The sequence below is a fragment of the Seriola lalandi genome, unplaced genomic scaffold (assembly GCF_002814215.2).
Source record: "Seriola lalandi dorsalis isolate HSWRI2012SDOR001 ecotype SW California unplaced genomic scaffold, Sedor1 jcf7180002054923, whole genome shotgun sequence".
Classification (NCBI taxonomy): domain Eukaryota; kingdom Metazoa; phylum Chordata; class Actinopteri; order Carangiformes; family Carangidae; genus Seriola; species Seriola lalandi.
This window is the reverse complement of record NW_019525475.1, coordinates 534,212-550,113: the sequence shown is the minus strand read 5'-3', so window position 1 is coordinate 550,113 and position 15,902 is coordinate 534,212. Positions and strand designations below refer to the sequence as shown.

At 37.8% G+C, this 15,902-nt stretch overlaps 1 long non-coding RNA gene across 3 annotated transcripts in view; it reads right to left on the bottom strand.

Annotated features, from left to right (window-relative positions):
- Positions 1 to 2,942: 2,942 nt before the first annotated feature.
- The window catches only part of LOC147817656 (uncharacterized), a 21,100-nt gene continuing 8,140 nt past the window's right edge, over positions 2,943 to 15,902 (bottom strand). Inside the window, exons 2-6 of one of the 3 annotated variants that reach the window (XR_015436178.1) lie at positions 13,313 to 14,742; positions 12,774 to 13,223; positions 9,377 to 9,506; positions 8,005 to 8,087; positions 2,943 to 3,989 (exon numbers count right to left, since the gene is read on the bottom strand). This is a non-coding gene — a long non-coding RNA (uncharacterized LOC147817656). The remainder of the gene's footprint in view (positions 3,990 to 8,004; positions 8,088 to 9,376; positions 9,507 to 12,773; positions 13,224 to 13,312; positions 14,743 to 15,902) is intronic. The other 2 variants (XR_015436179.1, XR_015436177.1) reach the window with 2 other exon arrangements.

Sequence of the window (15,902 nt, the reverse complement as noted above, 5' to 3'; positions counted from 1 at the left end):
TATAGTAAGGTATAAAAATTTCAAGAAACATAAGGTATGAAAATGTTTTAAAAAACGTCATAGTATAGTAAGGTATAAAAATTTCAAGAAACATAAGGTATGAAAATGTTTTAAAAAACGTCATAGTATAGTAAGGCATGAAAATAAAAAAAAAAACATCATAGTATAGTAAGGCACAAATTTTGATAGTATAGTGTGGCATGAAAATGTCATAAAACGTCATAGTATTGTAAGGTGTAAATAATGTATATAATAACACACACACACATTTTTTTTCTTCCAAATTTATCAACCAACCACTTCATCAATACTTACAACATAAAATACATGAACTTCTGCAGTGACAAGACATTAAAACAACAATATAACTTGCACATTAAAGACGAAATTGCATAACGAATACAATAAATACAAAATCAAGAAAAAGAAGATGAGTCCTTAAAGACTGATAAGATGTTACATGTGTAATTTATTGATAACCTGCAGCAAATAAAAAATTTTTAAGACCTGATTTAAATGAGCTGACAGTTTAAGCAGATCTCAGGTATTCTATGGCATGTCCAACAAATATAATAGTATAGTATGATATTAAAATATCAAAAAACATCATAGTATAGTATGGCATAAAAACATCTTAAAAACATCATAGTATTGTATGGCATAAAAATGTCAAAAAAACGTCATAGTATAGTATGGCATAAAAATGTCAAAAAAAGGTCATAATATAGTAAGGCATGAAAATGTCAAAAAAACGTCATACTATAATTAGGCATAAAAACATCATAGTATAGTATGGCATAAAAATGTAGAAAAACGTCATAGGATTTAAGATAAAGTAAAGTAAAGGTAAACAATGTATAGCATAGAATGCCCGAACAATGTCATACAATAACACACACACACACACCACAGTTTTTAATACTTATAATTTACATGAATTTCTGCAGTGACAAGACATTAAAACAACAACATAAATTGCACTCTAAAAGACAAAATTGTATAACAAATACAATAAATACAAAAACAAAAAAAGAAGATGAGTACTTAAATTCTGATAACATGTTATATGTGTAAATGATTGGTTATGGCATGAAAATGTCATAAAATGTCATAGTATAGTTAGGCATAAAAACATCATAGTATAGTAAGGTATAAAAATGTCATAGCATACTAAGGCATAAAATCATCATAGTATAGTATGGCATAAAAATGTTAAAAAACGTCATAGTTTACTAAGGCATGAAAATGTAAAAAAAAAAAACGTTATAGTATAGTACAGCAAAAAATGTCAAAAAATATAGTATGGTATGAAAATGTCAAAAAACGTCATAGTATAATTAGGCATAAAAATGTCAAAAAAACGTCATAGGAAGGTGTAAATAATGTATAGCATAGAATGCCCGAACAATGTCATATAATAACACAAACACACACCACAGTTTTTAATACTTATAACATAATTTACATGAACTTCTGCAGTGACAAGACATTAAAACAACATTAAAAGACAAAATTGCATAACAAATACAATAAATACAGAAAAAAACAAAAACAAAGAATGAGTACTTAAATACTGATAAGATGTTACATGTGTAATTCATTGGTAACTTGCAGCAGATAGTAACGTTTTAAGACCTGATTTAAATGAGCTGAAAGTTTAAGCAGACCTCAGGTATTCTGTGACATGTCCATCAAATATAATAGTATAGTAAGGCATAAAAACATCATAGTATAGTAAGACATAAAAACATCAAAACATCATAGTATAGTAAGACATAAAAAACATCATAAAAATGTCATAGTATAGTAAGGCATAAAAACATCATAAAAACATCATATAAACATCATAAAAACGTCATAATGTATGTAGTAAGGCATAAAAACATTTTAGTATAATAAGACATAAAAATATCCTAAAAACATCATAGTATCGTAAGGCATAAAAACATAATAAAAACATCATAGTGTATGTAGTAAGGCATAAAAACATAATAAAAACATTGTTGCATAGCAAGGCATAAAAACATTATAGTATAGTAAGACATAAAAACATCATAAAAACTTCATAGCATAGTAAGACTTAAAAACATCATAAAAACATCATATAAACATCATAAAAACGTCATAATGTATGTAGTAAGGCATAAAAACATTTTAGTATAATAAGACATAAAAACATCATAAAAATCTCATAGTATAGTAAGGCATAAAAACATCATAAAAACATCATGGTGTATGTAGTAAGGCATAAAAACATAATAAAAACATCGTTGCATAGCAAGGCATAAAAACATTATAGTATAGTAAGACATAAAAACATCATAAAAACGTCATAGTATAGTAAGACTTAAAAACATCATAAAAACATTATAAAAACGTCATAAAAACGTCACAGTGTATGTAGTAAGACATAAAAACATCATAAAAACGTCATAGTATAGTAAGACATAAAAACATAATAAAAACGTCATAGTATAGTAAGACATAAAAACATAATAAAAACATCATAGTATAGTAAGGCATAAAAAATCATAAAAACGTCACAGTGTATGTAGTAAGACATAAAAACATCATAAAAACTTCATAGTATAGTAAGACATAAAAAATCATAAAAACATCATAGTGTATGTAGTAAGGCATAAAAACATAATAAAAACATCGTTGCATAGCAAGGCATAAAAACATTATAGTATAGTAAGACATAAAAACATCATAAAAACATCATAGCATAGTAAGACATAAAAACATCATAAAAACATCATAAAAACATAGTATAGTAAGGCATAAAAACATCATAAAAACATTATAGTATAGTAAGACATAAAAACATCATAAAAACATCATAGAATAGTAAGACATAAAAACATCAAAAAAATGTCATAGTATAGTAAGGCATAAAAACATCATAAAAACATCATAAAAATATCATAAAAATATCATAGTATAGTAAGGCATTAAAACATCATAAAAAAACATCATAAAAATGTCAGTATAGTAAGGCATAAAAACATCATAAAAACATCATAGTATAGCAAGGCATAAACAAAATTACCATATTCATGGTGACATTTTCATAGCTTTTTTCAAAAAGAAATTAAACTCAAACTTTGATATATCCACCATTTTATCTTTACTCCTGCTAGCAAACTGACTGCTAGCCCACAGAAAACAAAAGCCAGGCTTAACTTCTTTTTCCTTGCCTTTGTTGCTGAAACCATCAGTAGGAGCATGTATCATATCACATCCGGGTCACTTATAAAATCATTAATCCATGGTGTTCGTGGTAGCTGCAACTTGCAACAAGTTCACTTCCTCTCCCTCATTTTGAAACCTTCTAACTTATCAAACCCATGTGTGAGTATACAATAGCCTCGGACTGGAAAACATATGCAATTTGTGAATGAAAATCATCTGAACTGTGATGATATACAACCATTTTGCAATCATTTAAACAGTGCTCATAAACTCTTTCATGAAACGGGGCCCCTTGTTTAATAGTAGGACATTTATGGCTTCAAATCCAGTTTGTAACTTTAAATATACTGTATATAATGTACTCTGGAAAAAGTGTAAAGTGAGGACTCATGCCATAAACACTCTTTATTTATCAGTCACCTTCATACAAAGTGAAGCAAACAGAAAAAACATTTTGTGTGAACACCTTTTGCCTTTAAAACAGCACCAATTCTCGGTACAATTGCACAGTTTTTCATTGTACTTGACAGGCAGGTTGTTCCAAGGATCTTGGAGAGCTTGCCACAGTTCCTCTGTGGATTCGGGCTGTCTCAGTATCTTCTGTCTCCATATGTAATCCCAGACTGGCTCCATGATGTTGAGATCAGGCCTCTGTGGGGGCCAGACCATTTGTTGCAGGACCCCTTGTTCCTCTTGTTGCTGAAGACAGTTCTGAAGACTCTGGCTGCATGTTTGGGTTTTGCTGTCATGCTGCAGCATTATTTTGGGACCGATCAGACGCCTCTCTGGTGGCACTGTGTGATGGATAAGAGTTTAAACATCTAAAGTCAGTGTTTGCCACTGGAAAATTGTTCAGCATCTCTTGCATATTTACGTTTTCATGCACAAATTACTCTATTTTTTCAATTCTCGTATTTAGATGGCAGCAGCTACTCTGCAAGTCAAATCAGGATGTTATGTTGAGTGCAAAAGGGCTGCATATAATATGCAGATTAATAAACCCATGAACCCATTAAGAAAGTGCACTACTCTTACTATGATTATAGTGGGGGGGGGGGGGGGGGGGGGTTGTTGTTAAAATGGAGATTGCACCTGTGGGTTTGAGAGACTGTAAAATCAATTATGGTGTCAGAGTCTTAAAACATGGCCTTTGTCTGTATTTTTATTCTGCTGCACCTTTTTTATATCAGATGTCACAGTTACATATTGTGTGCAGCAACATGGGACACTGAGTTTTATGCAGAGTGTAAATAAATGTAGCCGTCAGTGTCGAGGAATGTGGGGAAGTGTGAGGCGCGATATTAACACACACGACATGAAATAGAAAATTGCTGAGATGCAATGGAGAAGAAATGGACTTATGGCCATTCTACAGTGCTGATTTATCTGATGAGAGAGGCAATTTAACACTTCTGCACTGATTTGTGGATGTTCTCCATGGCCTGTCCACCTAGATCAATATGGGTGTCAGCGCTATGGTCTTAAATTACTGTTAGATGCTCATTACGAAGCAAAGCTCAATAGAATTGGGGGTGTTAGTATGGTTTCTGTAGGTGTGTGTGTGCGCCGTGCACCTGTGAGTGCATCTTTCTGAAGTGACTGCCAATAAACACCAAGGCCATAAGATGGTTTGAGTTGCAGAGGTTTAATCAACCAGAGGCATGATCACTCCCTCTTGCCTTCACACACTCAAAAAATACAGACGAGAGGTGAGGGGGGGGGGGCACCAAATTCTCCTTGAACTTACCTTCCGAAAACCCCAGGTCTCTAGGTGTACAATATAATTTATAGCAAACAATGTTGCTGTGCAGATAAAACATGAAATAGTATGTCCACAATGGGATGATCAAAGGCCAGAAAAAGCAATAAAAGGAGCGCGCCTATCCGTCAACGGGCTGCTGAACACCTAGAATGATCTCAGTCTCAGGTGGACTGGATGCTTGACACGGGCTCTCGTCTTTAAATCACATGGCTGCTCTCTTATTTCCTGGATGACTGGACAGTTTCTCCCCTCAGCCATGTACAAAACAAGCAACTTCTGAAAGGGAAACTTCACCAGTCAGTCAATGGTGAGTCACATTTATGTATTATTGATTTTTTTTTCTCTATTTTTTCCTTTTTGTTCCTGCTCAGTGCCACATCAGTGCATCTTCTAAAGTTTAAAGAATTAATAGAATTGCATGCACACTTTGTAAATACAATAGTATTTTCTACATTGGCTTGCCTTCTGCTTTGAAATGGAATATTTTATAGGTTTAACCGTTATATTCCTTAATATATTTTTCACTAGAACCACCTGAGTGACCATACATTCACTCTTTTTATAGCGGTACTTCATATTCATTCAGTTACACATTTTCATACTTAGTCAGCTCATCTTTTGCTAACCCCCGTTCCCCTGTCAAGCGCTCTGTTTTTGCAGTTTACATTGACAACAGTGGCAGATTGACCACTTGAGATTTGTAGTAATTTCTGAAACATTGGGTCTTTGATTTCAGAGGTAGACCAAAGCAAGTTTCTCATTTCTAGCTGGCAACTGTCAATTTTTGCCTGCTGAAAATGCTGTTGACAGATTTTTAAATTTTTTTCAGCTGGGTAACATTAGCACTATGAGTTGGTTGGTCCAGCTGGAGAATTTCAAAACAAGAATCCTGTAAAATGGGCTTAAAGGACCTATTCGTAAGTTTTGCCTTTGCTAAATAGCCAACGTTAGCATCAACAGCTGTTTACTTAGCAGTCTAGAAGAAATGTTGTTGAAGTTGGGTTTGTCAGTGAAGATGATCCTACTGAACAAAACGTCTAAATATCACAAACTTTTATCTGTTTTCTGCAGTGATCCAAAAGCTGATGTAAAAATCCCTTTGGCTTCTTGTTGAGTGCTAACTTCCAGGTTGGCCTACAAAAGCGCGTCGTCCCTGCGGCACTATTCCTTCTACTTTTGCTCTCGTCAAACTCCTTAAATGCTGAGTATCGCTCTTCACAGACCAGAGGCTGATGTCAGAGACCATCCATGTTTACTGAAACACAAGATGGAAAAAAAAAAAACCAAAATTCAAGACATGCCATGTCTTGCAGCCCACTGTTGGATAACGTGTTCGACACCAGCCTCCCACTCTTCTTGAAGAAAATACCTAGACAGTAACAGACTATCAGGTTACCTTGCTCCCAGACCTGTCACCGGCTGATGTGCTCGGCTGCCTGACTGTCTGAGGACCAGAGTGAGACCATCCTAATGAGAGATAAGGAAAAGGCAAAGGCATGTCTGAGTGTTCCAGCAGGTGTTCAACACACCTGGGTACAGAAGGCTCACACTGACAGGTAGAGAGCAGCCCTAAAAATTGACTATTTTTTTCCTATGTATTCAGTAAAGGTAAACTGAAGATGAATCAAAATTTAAACCGCTAAATCACTATGTAAACTGTGCTTTTGTTTACATTCAGAGTTTCCCACCGAAACATACTGTGTGCATCCAGCCTGGCAAACACTTTTAATGCCTTTCCTACCTCATAAAAAAAAATTGCAAAGGGTTTGTTGTTTGCTTGTCAGCTCGCAGCCTCCTTCCTCTCCTCCTTTATTAGTGCAGTGTTCATCATATATTGCTTTATATTGCCGCAAGTGATTAAATCTCTAAAAGGCTACATTTACATAAGTTGTACCTTGTATATTGAACTTTATATTTAATGCATTAGTCAGTGAAGAAATACATGTTATGTATACAATTATATGCCCAACCTACATGGGGTAACCTGGACCCACAAATTAATATGAGCCGGAATCAGAACGTTGTGAATGCATATTCAAATCCATAAATCAATAATAGAACAAGAAATCAGAATATGGACCAATATATTATTATATTATCACATGAATTATCAACACTATCAATTTTTTATTTTTTAAACACAGTTATCATTAGTACCAGTGCATATACTTCAAATATGGTAATATTGTGCCCTGAAAAAGCAGTTTTTAACCCGACTTCATTCAAGGAAAAAATACATTTTTCCAGCACTACAGTCACACAGGTCCTGTCTCAGTCTTGCAAGCTGCCCAGCCCCACCACAGTCTTATCTGCCAGATTTTCCTGCTGGTCTGGGGAGTGAACAAACAAAGCCACCTGCTCTAACCACAGAGCCCCTACTGCAGCAGAGTCTCAGTGTGTTGAAGGGCACAATATGCACTCTTGAACTGTGTTTCTATGTGTTCAAATGTAACTGTGATGGTCCTTTTTTTTGTATGATTGTATTAATTTCAAATTTTGAAACACACACTTTGACCATGAGATCTTCAAAGGCAATTTTAAGTACATAATTAAACCCTGTGACACTTGCTGTATTTAATATTGGAACTTGTGAAGCTTCACACTTAAAAAAGAAAAAAAGGAGCTATGTGCAAGTTTTGACTATGCTACTTAGCTAACATTAGCATTAACAGCAATTTATTTACCAGTCTAGAAGAAATGTTGCGAGTTCAGCATCAAACTTAATTCCTCTAAAAGAAAGCAACGGTAACGTTAACTCTGATCTCTATCATGTGTTTTCCTCCACTGAATTTAGCATGCTAACCAGCTAGCCCTGTCCCTTCCCGATACCGAGTCACTGCAGCCTCCAATCTGCCCTGATGATGTAGCACTGCTCAGTGGGCATATTATAACCTCTTGTCTTGTAAATGCAAGCGCTTGTCAAGCAACAATCACCGCCACCCACTTCCTGCAAGAAACCACATTCAGCGCCAGTGAAAATTAAAAATGGCCCGTTTAAACGGTTCACTGCTCAATTAATAGGCTTATTTTTATAAAAGACAACCTACCTGATGAAAGATTTTCTTTGGATTCTGGAAGTTTCCATGTGGTTTTTATGGTTTACACATCAATGTAATGGACATTCATTGAACTATAAACAAAGTAAAGAGACAGAAATCCAAAATTAGGCTAATGTACACCATTTGTTTTCATATCATACTGTGGTTTTTCTCATGCAAGCTATTGTTATTTTTTAACCTATTTCAATGAAAAGCTCATAGGTTAATAGTAATAAATAATTAAAAAAAGCAAATGATCTACTGAGATTTATATATGTTCTCACAACACTTCACAGTTCCCAGTTGCTCACGCAGGAATATTTTGGAGACACCATGTTGCTGAAGAGCACAGTGCATTCGGCGTAATTAGGATTTTGTTTGGCAGTGTCTCCAAAGCTTGTTGCCTCTGTAGATAATCCTAACAGGCTACACAATGTGTTTGTCTGAGCTATGGGAGAACTGTGAACTCAAGCCTGAGCCTGTAAGCTGCCACAGAAGGAAATGAATGAACACCCACATTCACAACAAAGCAGACCTTAAGAGAGGGAGGCAGGAGAGGGGAAAAACAGAGGCAGAAAGGTGGCTGTTCAAGTGATGACACATAGCATGGCTCCGTTCTACAGCACAGACATGACTTTGGTGACTGTTTGTGCTGAAAGTTTTCCGTGTTAAGTCAGCCCTGCATTTGTTCAGCTGTCGTAGTTTAGGGGGGAAAAAAAATAAAACTTTGGAGAGTGAAAGAATTATAGTGCTTCCATGTGAATTATTTATTTACGTACGAGTGATATCTAAAGGACATTTTGGGAAATACGCTCACATTCGCTTTCTTGCTGAGAATTAGATGAGATACCACTCTCATGTCTGTGTCGGCTGCTAGTTTAGCTTAACAGAAAGACTGGACACAGGAGGAAACAGCAGGGCTATCTATATTCAAAAAGCTTAAAAAAAGAAAGTGTAAAACCCACAAAGTCTGGTTTCACACAGGGTTATACTTTGACTATTTCTTGGCCAGTTTTACTCACTCCCTGGACAGCAACAGTTTTTTATACTTTGGTTGTTGTGCAGAATAAACAAATTACCTAACACCCGTTAATTAGTGGGCTTTAGAGGAGCTGGAGCTGGTGGGCGTCTTTTGTTGCCTTGGGACTGAAAAGTTGTTTGACTAACTTAAATTTAATTTTAGCCAGCATTTATTTTTAATTTAAAAACTTAAAAAACTTCTCATTATCTAAACAAAAATATCAATTGACAGAACTATTAAAAACACAAATTTCATAAACTGAGTTGACACGAACAGTGTCAGGTTTGCAGGAAGAACTGAACCCAAAATGCAGTTTAACCAAAAAGGTGTTTTATTAAATAACAAAAAGAGAAAACTTACGAAAAAGAACACGAATCCAAAATAGAGAGAGAAAATCCAACAACACAGGAAACCGCTGGAGAAGGAACGAACAGGAACCACGAAGGAAAACTGGAGATCCAGAGGAATCCACATGAAGACGACGGACAGACTGGAAGACAGAAAGGCAACAGAACACAGGTGAAACACAGGGCGGGGCAGATAATCCAACTGGGGGGAAACAGGACGAAGACAGGAAGTAAAATCAACAAGAGACGTACAAGGAAAGCTACTTCAAAATAAAACAGGAAATGACAATGACCAAATAAAATGATAAAGTCCAAACAAAAAAATTCCTTAAGGCAAACCGTGACAATTAGTTGCTCCTAAAGCTGAATCTTTGAGTTTTTACAGTGTACAAAAATCAACAAATTGTGATCTAGGACGCCACAGCTCCGAGCCAAGAAAAGCACATAAAACCACATAAAATCAAAACTTGTTGTTTTTAAACCCAGTTTTCATATGGATTAAATAATTAGGCGGAGCTAACTGTTTATTGGCTGCAGCTTTACATTTAACAGAAAAATGAGAGAATGGTATCTGTTTTCAAATAAGTATATTTTCCAAAATGTGAATGTAAAATGTCAGATCTTAGACAGAGACACTGAAGTTGCTGTTAAGATTTAAAAAGTTAAACTTCACCTTAATGTGAAACATCAATAGCTGCTACTTCATAAAACATCTTACCTCTAAACTCTGTTAATATTCATTGCTCATGTAACAACTTTGAGAGAGCCATACCTTAGTAGGTGACTAGAATTAATATAAACCCATTGATTTTCATTTAACTGTTGATGACTTTGTGAGTCCTGGTCTCATTAAAACAACCGCGTGATGCAGATGCAGAGCTTAGCGCCGTCAAACTCGCATCTCTGACCTCCAAGGACCACTGCGTTTAACAGGGAACTGCCTCTCATTACTTATCCTTTATCTGCTGTCTCATTATACCCTTGTTCTGTTTTTTGAATTTTTCTATTACTGTCTTTGCAATGCAAATCTGCTGCTTAAATCAGCAGCTCTGTGTATACAAAGGCAAAGGGGGGGGAAAAAATGACTCATCCTATTAGTGTTGAGAAATCTGGGCACTTGAGGAAGTAGTCAGGGTGTGAAAAGGGACAAGGCTCTGAAGAATATTCCCATCATCCTAAATGCTGCTTTTTTTTTTCTCTCATCAAAGTATGATTTATATGAGAGAGACAGACTTCCTATAATCTTTGCAGTGCAGCATCAGGTCCGCAGTAAACTAATGTGCATGTTCTGATATGCCTTCCTGGATGGTGGATGATAGCTCGTGTGTCATGACTGCAGGCCTATCGCTCGCTGCGTTTCCCCCCGCAGTGTGAGCCAATATGTTCGGTAGACATAGATGTGGGCATTGCCTAATGGAATCCAGTCAGCATGGCTGATACCATCACCAAGTCACACTGCCAAGCCTCGATAACACCAGGCTCTCTCCCTCTTTGGAGCTATGGCAAGTGTCCTGGAGAGCCCTGCAGGATGTTACATATTAATACTTCTCGACATTTGCTGGGTGATAAGCAGCCTGGGTATAAATATTTCTTTTTATGAAACCACTTCGGCACAGCTTTCCTCACAGAAGACAATCTGGCTATTTTCTCTTCACAGACGCGTATCTGAAAACAAATGCTCTGTCCTCAGTAACCTGTACTTCTTAAAGATGCATCACCACACAAACGGAAGATAATGCATAATGGAAGGTCTGCCAGGGTAGGAGTCATACGGTCACTATAATGTGTTGTGTGGCTTGAAAGGGAAAGTTTGATACTGTAGGAAATATGCTTTTTTCTTCTTTTTTTTTTTTTGCTTTAGGTTTGGTGGTAATATAAGATACCGACTCTCATGTCTGTCTGTTCAATATGAAGCTGCAGTCAGCAGCTGGTTAGCGTAGCTTAGCATAAAGACTGGAAACAGGGGGAAACACATGTCATGTGTTTAGAAATCATGCGCCTAAATGTACTGCAAATTCTTTTCTTTTTTACCAATTTTCCAGAAAATTGGTTAAAACAAAATTTATATGTATGCAGATATTGGGAACTGGTCACAACAGGTAGTGGTGTAAATTGTCCAGTTGGGCGCCATTAAACCACTGCAGAAGAAGAGGCTGCAACAAGATGATGTAATCAAGTTGTTTTTGTCTGCCGCCATTTTTCAAATCTTCAGCTTGTTGATCTTCCCTGACCAAGAAATTGCCTGAGACATAAGCCCTGTTAAATGGTGAGATTTAACATGTTACCAGTCTAACTGTACCCACCCCCTCTTTGCACGCTAAGCTATGCTAAGCTAAGCTAAGCTAAGCTAAGCTAAACGACTGCAGGCTCAGGCCACATATTTGCTGAGAGAGAGACATTAAAGTGGCATCAATCTTCACGTCTAACTCCTGGCAAGAAAGTCAGTGACTGTAATTCCCAAAATGTCAAACTATTCCTTTAATGGAGAGGGAATCTGCTTATACAGCTGCTATGAGCCACGTGCCCACCAGGCATGTGTGTGTGTGTGTGTGTGTGTGTGTGTGTGTGTTTGTGTGTGAGAGGATTGGTTTCTGCGCATACACCTGTGTGTCTGGGTGCTACAGAGCCTTGAAATCCGAATGTGAAATGCAGAGTGAAACAAATTTAAACCACACGGCTCTCCTTCTCCCCCTGTCTCTCTCAGCCGAGTGAAAAATTCATGTTCTATTACCCCATCAAATATGAATTGCAGTTTATAAGATCACATTTGAAATTCCAGGTCACAGCTCATGCATTCCCAAATACTTTTGGTAACATCGCCGGGGTCTATTTCTGGAGCCCAGCGCGCCCAGCTGATAGAAGCAGCTTACAAATGAGTTTCTTCACATCAAGAGAAGGTAGAAAGGTAGACTGTGGCAAACAAAGCTATCACAGTTTTAAATGTGAAATAATGAAGTGGAGCTACTGTATATGGAGATGTATTTAAATGTGTGCATCAGCTACCACAGCGCTGCATGAGTTATGAGATTGCCTGATCACTTGTCATGGGCTGGCATAAGGGAATGAGGCATGTGTCATATCTTGTTTAAGCAGCCCGATGCAGTGTGTGTGTGTGTGTGTGTGTGTGTGTGTGTGTGTGTGTGTGTGTGTGTTTTGGTAGAAAGGTTCACAGCAACTCCTCAGCCTCTCATTGCGGCTCGTGTTGTTGAACGGTTCCTCCCCTCCGGCTGTTAACTCGCCGGGGAGAGTTTCCCTGCCGGATACCATGACGACGGCTGGCATCAGCGCCTTGCAATGGGGGTCATTTGTAGAGACAACACCCCCTTACCTCTTACCTCCGCCGTCACCGCTGCCATGGCTACGCAGACTCTCCCCCAGCCCTCAGCCCTCACAGCATTCAGTTCACCTACCGGTCGGCTGCAGCCATGCATCCGTTCCAACGTGCACACTGCTCATGCTAAGGAATTCAGGCGCCGAGAGACTAGCGCAGCATGTGCTTGCATCTCTTCCACATCCAAGTCCTTGGGGTTTTACATATCCAAGTCCCTCCAGCTCGCTGTAGAAATCCACAAGAAGCTGCAGCAGCGAATGAGTTCAGAACTTCCCCCTCGGCAAGTAGCCCACAGCATGAAATGATCAAAACACATTAATGATTCATCACAAAGTAAAGATTCCATATCTCTGATGTGTGTGTGTGCATGAACTGAATACTTGAAGATCTAGTTTCTTTTCCTGATTCCACCAAAATCCACAAAGTTACTGGCAGAATTTTAGGATTTACTGGTGCGTGTTTTCTTTGCGCAATCCCTGCGTGGATTTTCTTTCCGGTCGTACATCTGTCTGCCTGTGTAACACGAGATCTGAGAGAGGAAACAAATCATTTGTGCGCCATCTCAGACAAGTGTCTTACTGCTGAAGTGAACCAGACGAAGCCTCGTGTTGCTCTTACATGAACAATCTTCTCTTTCGGTGTCGATGGTGCTTGTCTCAGCTACTTCATGTCGTGATGTGGCTCCGTGTCTGATGCTAGGGCAGTAAATAACTGTGATTGGAAAGGGTGTGATGAAAGAAAAGAAGAATACAGCACAGCCTCCTGCAGTTAGGGAGGACGGACAGAAAGCAGGATGAGCCTGTAGTTGATGTCTAGAGAAGAGAAAAAGGTGTAAAACAACAGATGTACTCTGGGCTTCTTCTGGCAGGTCGCTGCTATTTGACTGCTTCACATAAGAATAACTGATTACAGCTTTGCTGTTTGAGGGAGAGTCTACTCTGTGAAGAAGAACCCAGATCCAGGTAAAAACAAGGCAACACACGAGTCCTGCATTCAAACGCCCGCTTAGGTGCAGACGTGTTTCCGCTAAAAATGCGCGTCAAGCATCAAACGTAAAAGCGAGCGAGTGGCTCTACAGAAAAATGGCAGGTTACTGATATATTATTTACATGATTATCAATTATTAATAGTCATGCATCATTGCATAATTAGCTATTTACCACTGCAGATGGTTGAGGTGGAGCTGATTTGTAACTACTTTACGTACAGTTACAATAAGGCGGTTTAGTGCATCGGTTCCCAACCTCGGGGTCGGGTCCCCTCCAGCAGGTCGTCGAACAAACCTGAGGGGTCGCGAGACGATTAGCTCACATATAAACACAGTGTTGTAGAGAGTGAGGGTGTGACCCGGATACTTTGATGCACATTACCAGTTGCATAGGACATTATTTTCCACAGGAAGAAGTGCAGAAGAATGTTTTCATTTGAAGATGAAAATATATGAAGATAGTGCATCAAAAAAAAGAAAGAAACATGGAGACAGCATCAGTCTCAGAAAAAAACATGTTCTTCAGTATTGCATTCAGTTAATGACAGTGAGGACACTACAAGATGAATTGACAGCGACAATGGAGCCAAATGACATCGCGACGAATCAGGAGCATGAATAACAAACTGAATCAAATATTAAATTCATTCAAAAGGGGATAACACTGGCACTGACAGTGTAATCAATCCATATTTCGCCTTGATCTATTGTGTAACAGCTCAGACAAAAGAGCACAAGTGAAGAAAAGAAGTTGATTTCTCCCCTGCTGCAAAACCCATCATCCTTCCACTCTTTCTTTCTGTCCTCTCTCATTTCTTAATGCTTCCTTCCTCTCTCTGCTCTTCATCCTCCGGATCACTTAAAGTCCATTTTCCCCAACTTTCAGTATATCACAGTTTTGCTTGATAACGTGTGTGCTACCTTCACGTCTCCGAGTTATATGCAGCGGTTTATATGTGGTACCACCACAGTGGCGAGTGAGCCTCCTCAATTTCTTTGCTGGTGACAGATTTCATCCTCTTCGTATCCATCTTTCTTACCAGCTTGGGCCACATTGCTTCTGAAATAGGAAGAAAAGGTCAGAGCGTTAATGCACAAAGTGACAGGAGATACATCACCTAAATCTATGGTGACTTTTGGCAATACATCCCACACATGGACACTCAATTTTCATTGGGAGAAAACAGGAGTGATGAGAGAGATTCACAATCTGGAAACACACAAGGTTTCTTCTTGGCTTGGAAGGATTTTCTTTTTAATTGTTAATCATTTTTAATGAGGAGATAAACAGAGGAGAGGGAAGTCATTGTTTCTAATATGATTCATATAAAAAAAGAAGACTCCGTTTATTTGCCATTAAATTCATCTTAATTTTGCTGATTTAAACACAGACGGTGACCACACATGTTCATTTTAGCTTTATTTTTTATTTAGTTGTGTTTAGAAAACATCAATTTGACAAAACATGTGCCGCAGATACTCACAACACATCACGTTCCTTTGTGTCCGCTGGAGACACTTGTGTTGTGTTGTGAGTATTTGCAGCACACGTTTTGTCAAATTGACCAAGATGTTCTGAATGTGTTTGCGTTTTTTGTCTATTTGCAAGTGTTTTCTGAAGTTGCAGGGCGTTGAGCTCTCAGGGCCACCGTACTCGCACTCACATCCTAATTTTCCCTGCTGTGGAATGTTTCCAGTGCTTTTATCACACATGTCCTTCACTTCAATTGTATTTCACAGTAAATATCTTAAAATAAGAGTCTCAGGCAGTGAGAAGGAGGGTACCAATTTTGAGCTGATTTCATACACTCACACTTTCTTTTGCATTTATCTCTCAGATTACAGCTAATGGAAGCATCTTGCTTTGATTTGTCGGTTGGCTTCACTTGGTTGTGGCAGATGAATATTTATCTTGGAGCAAAAATGTGGGAATTCAAGGGACATAGAAAACTGGAACTCAGATGCTTTTTGCGCTCCCTGTGTTCCTCAACATTCACATTAATTTGAAGCAATTTTTTTTTTTTCAAAATGTTTAAATTTATAGTCTGATGTTGGCGCTCTGCTGCAGCTTTGCAAAATGTGATTGATGACAGTTCTTGCTGTTTTCTGTGCCACGTTGAAGTCGCTGAGAGTGAATGAGCCAGAGAAACAAACTGGGCAAGTGTGGCAAGAATGATTTGAAAATATTGTACAGGTAGGAGATATATATATATATATATA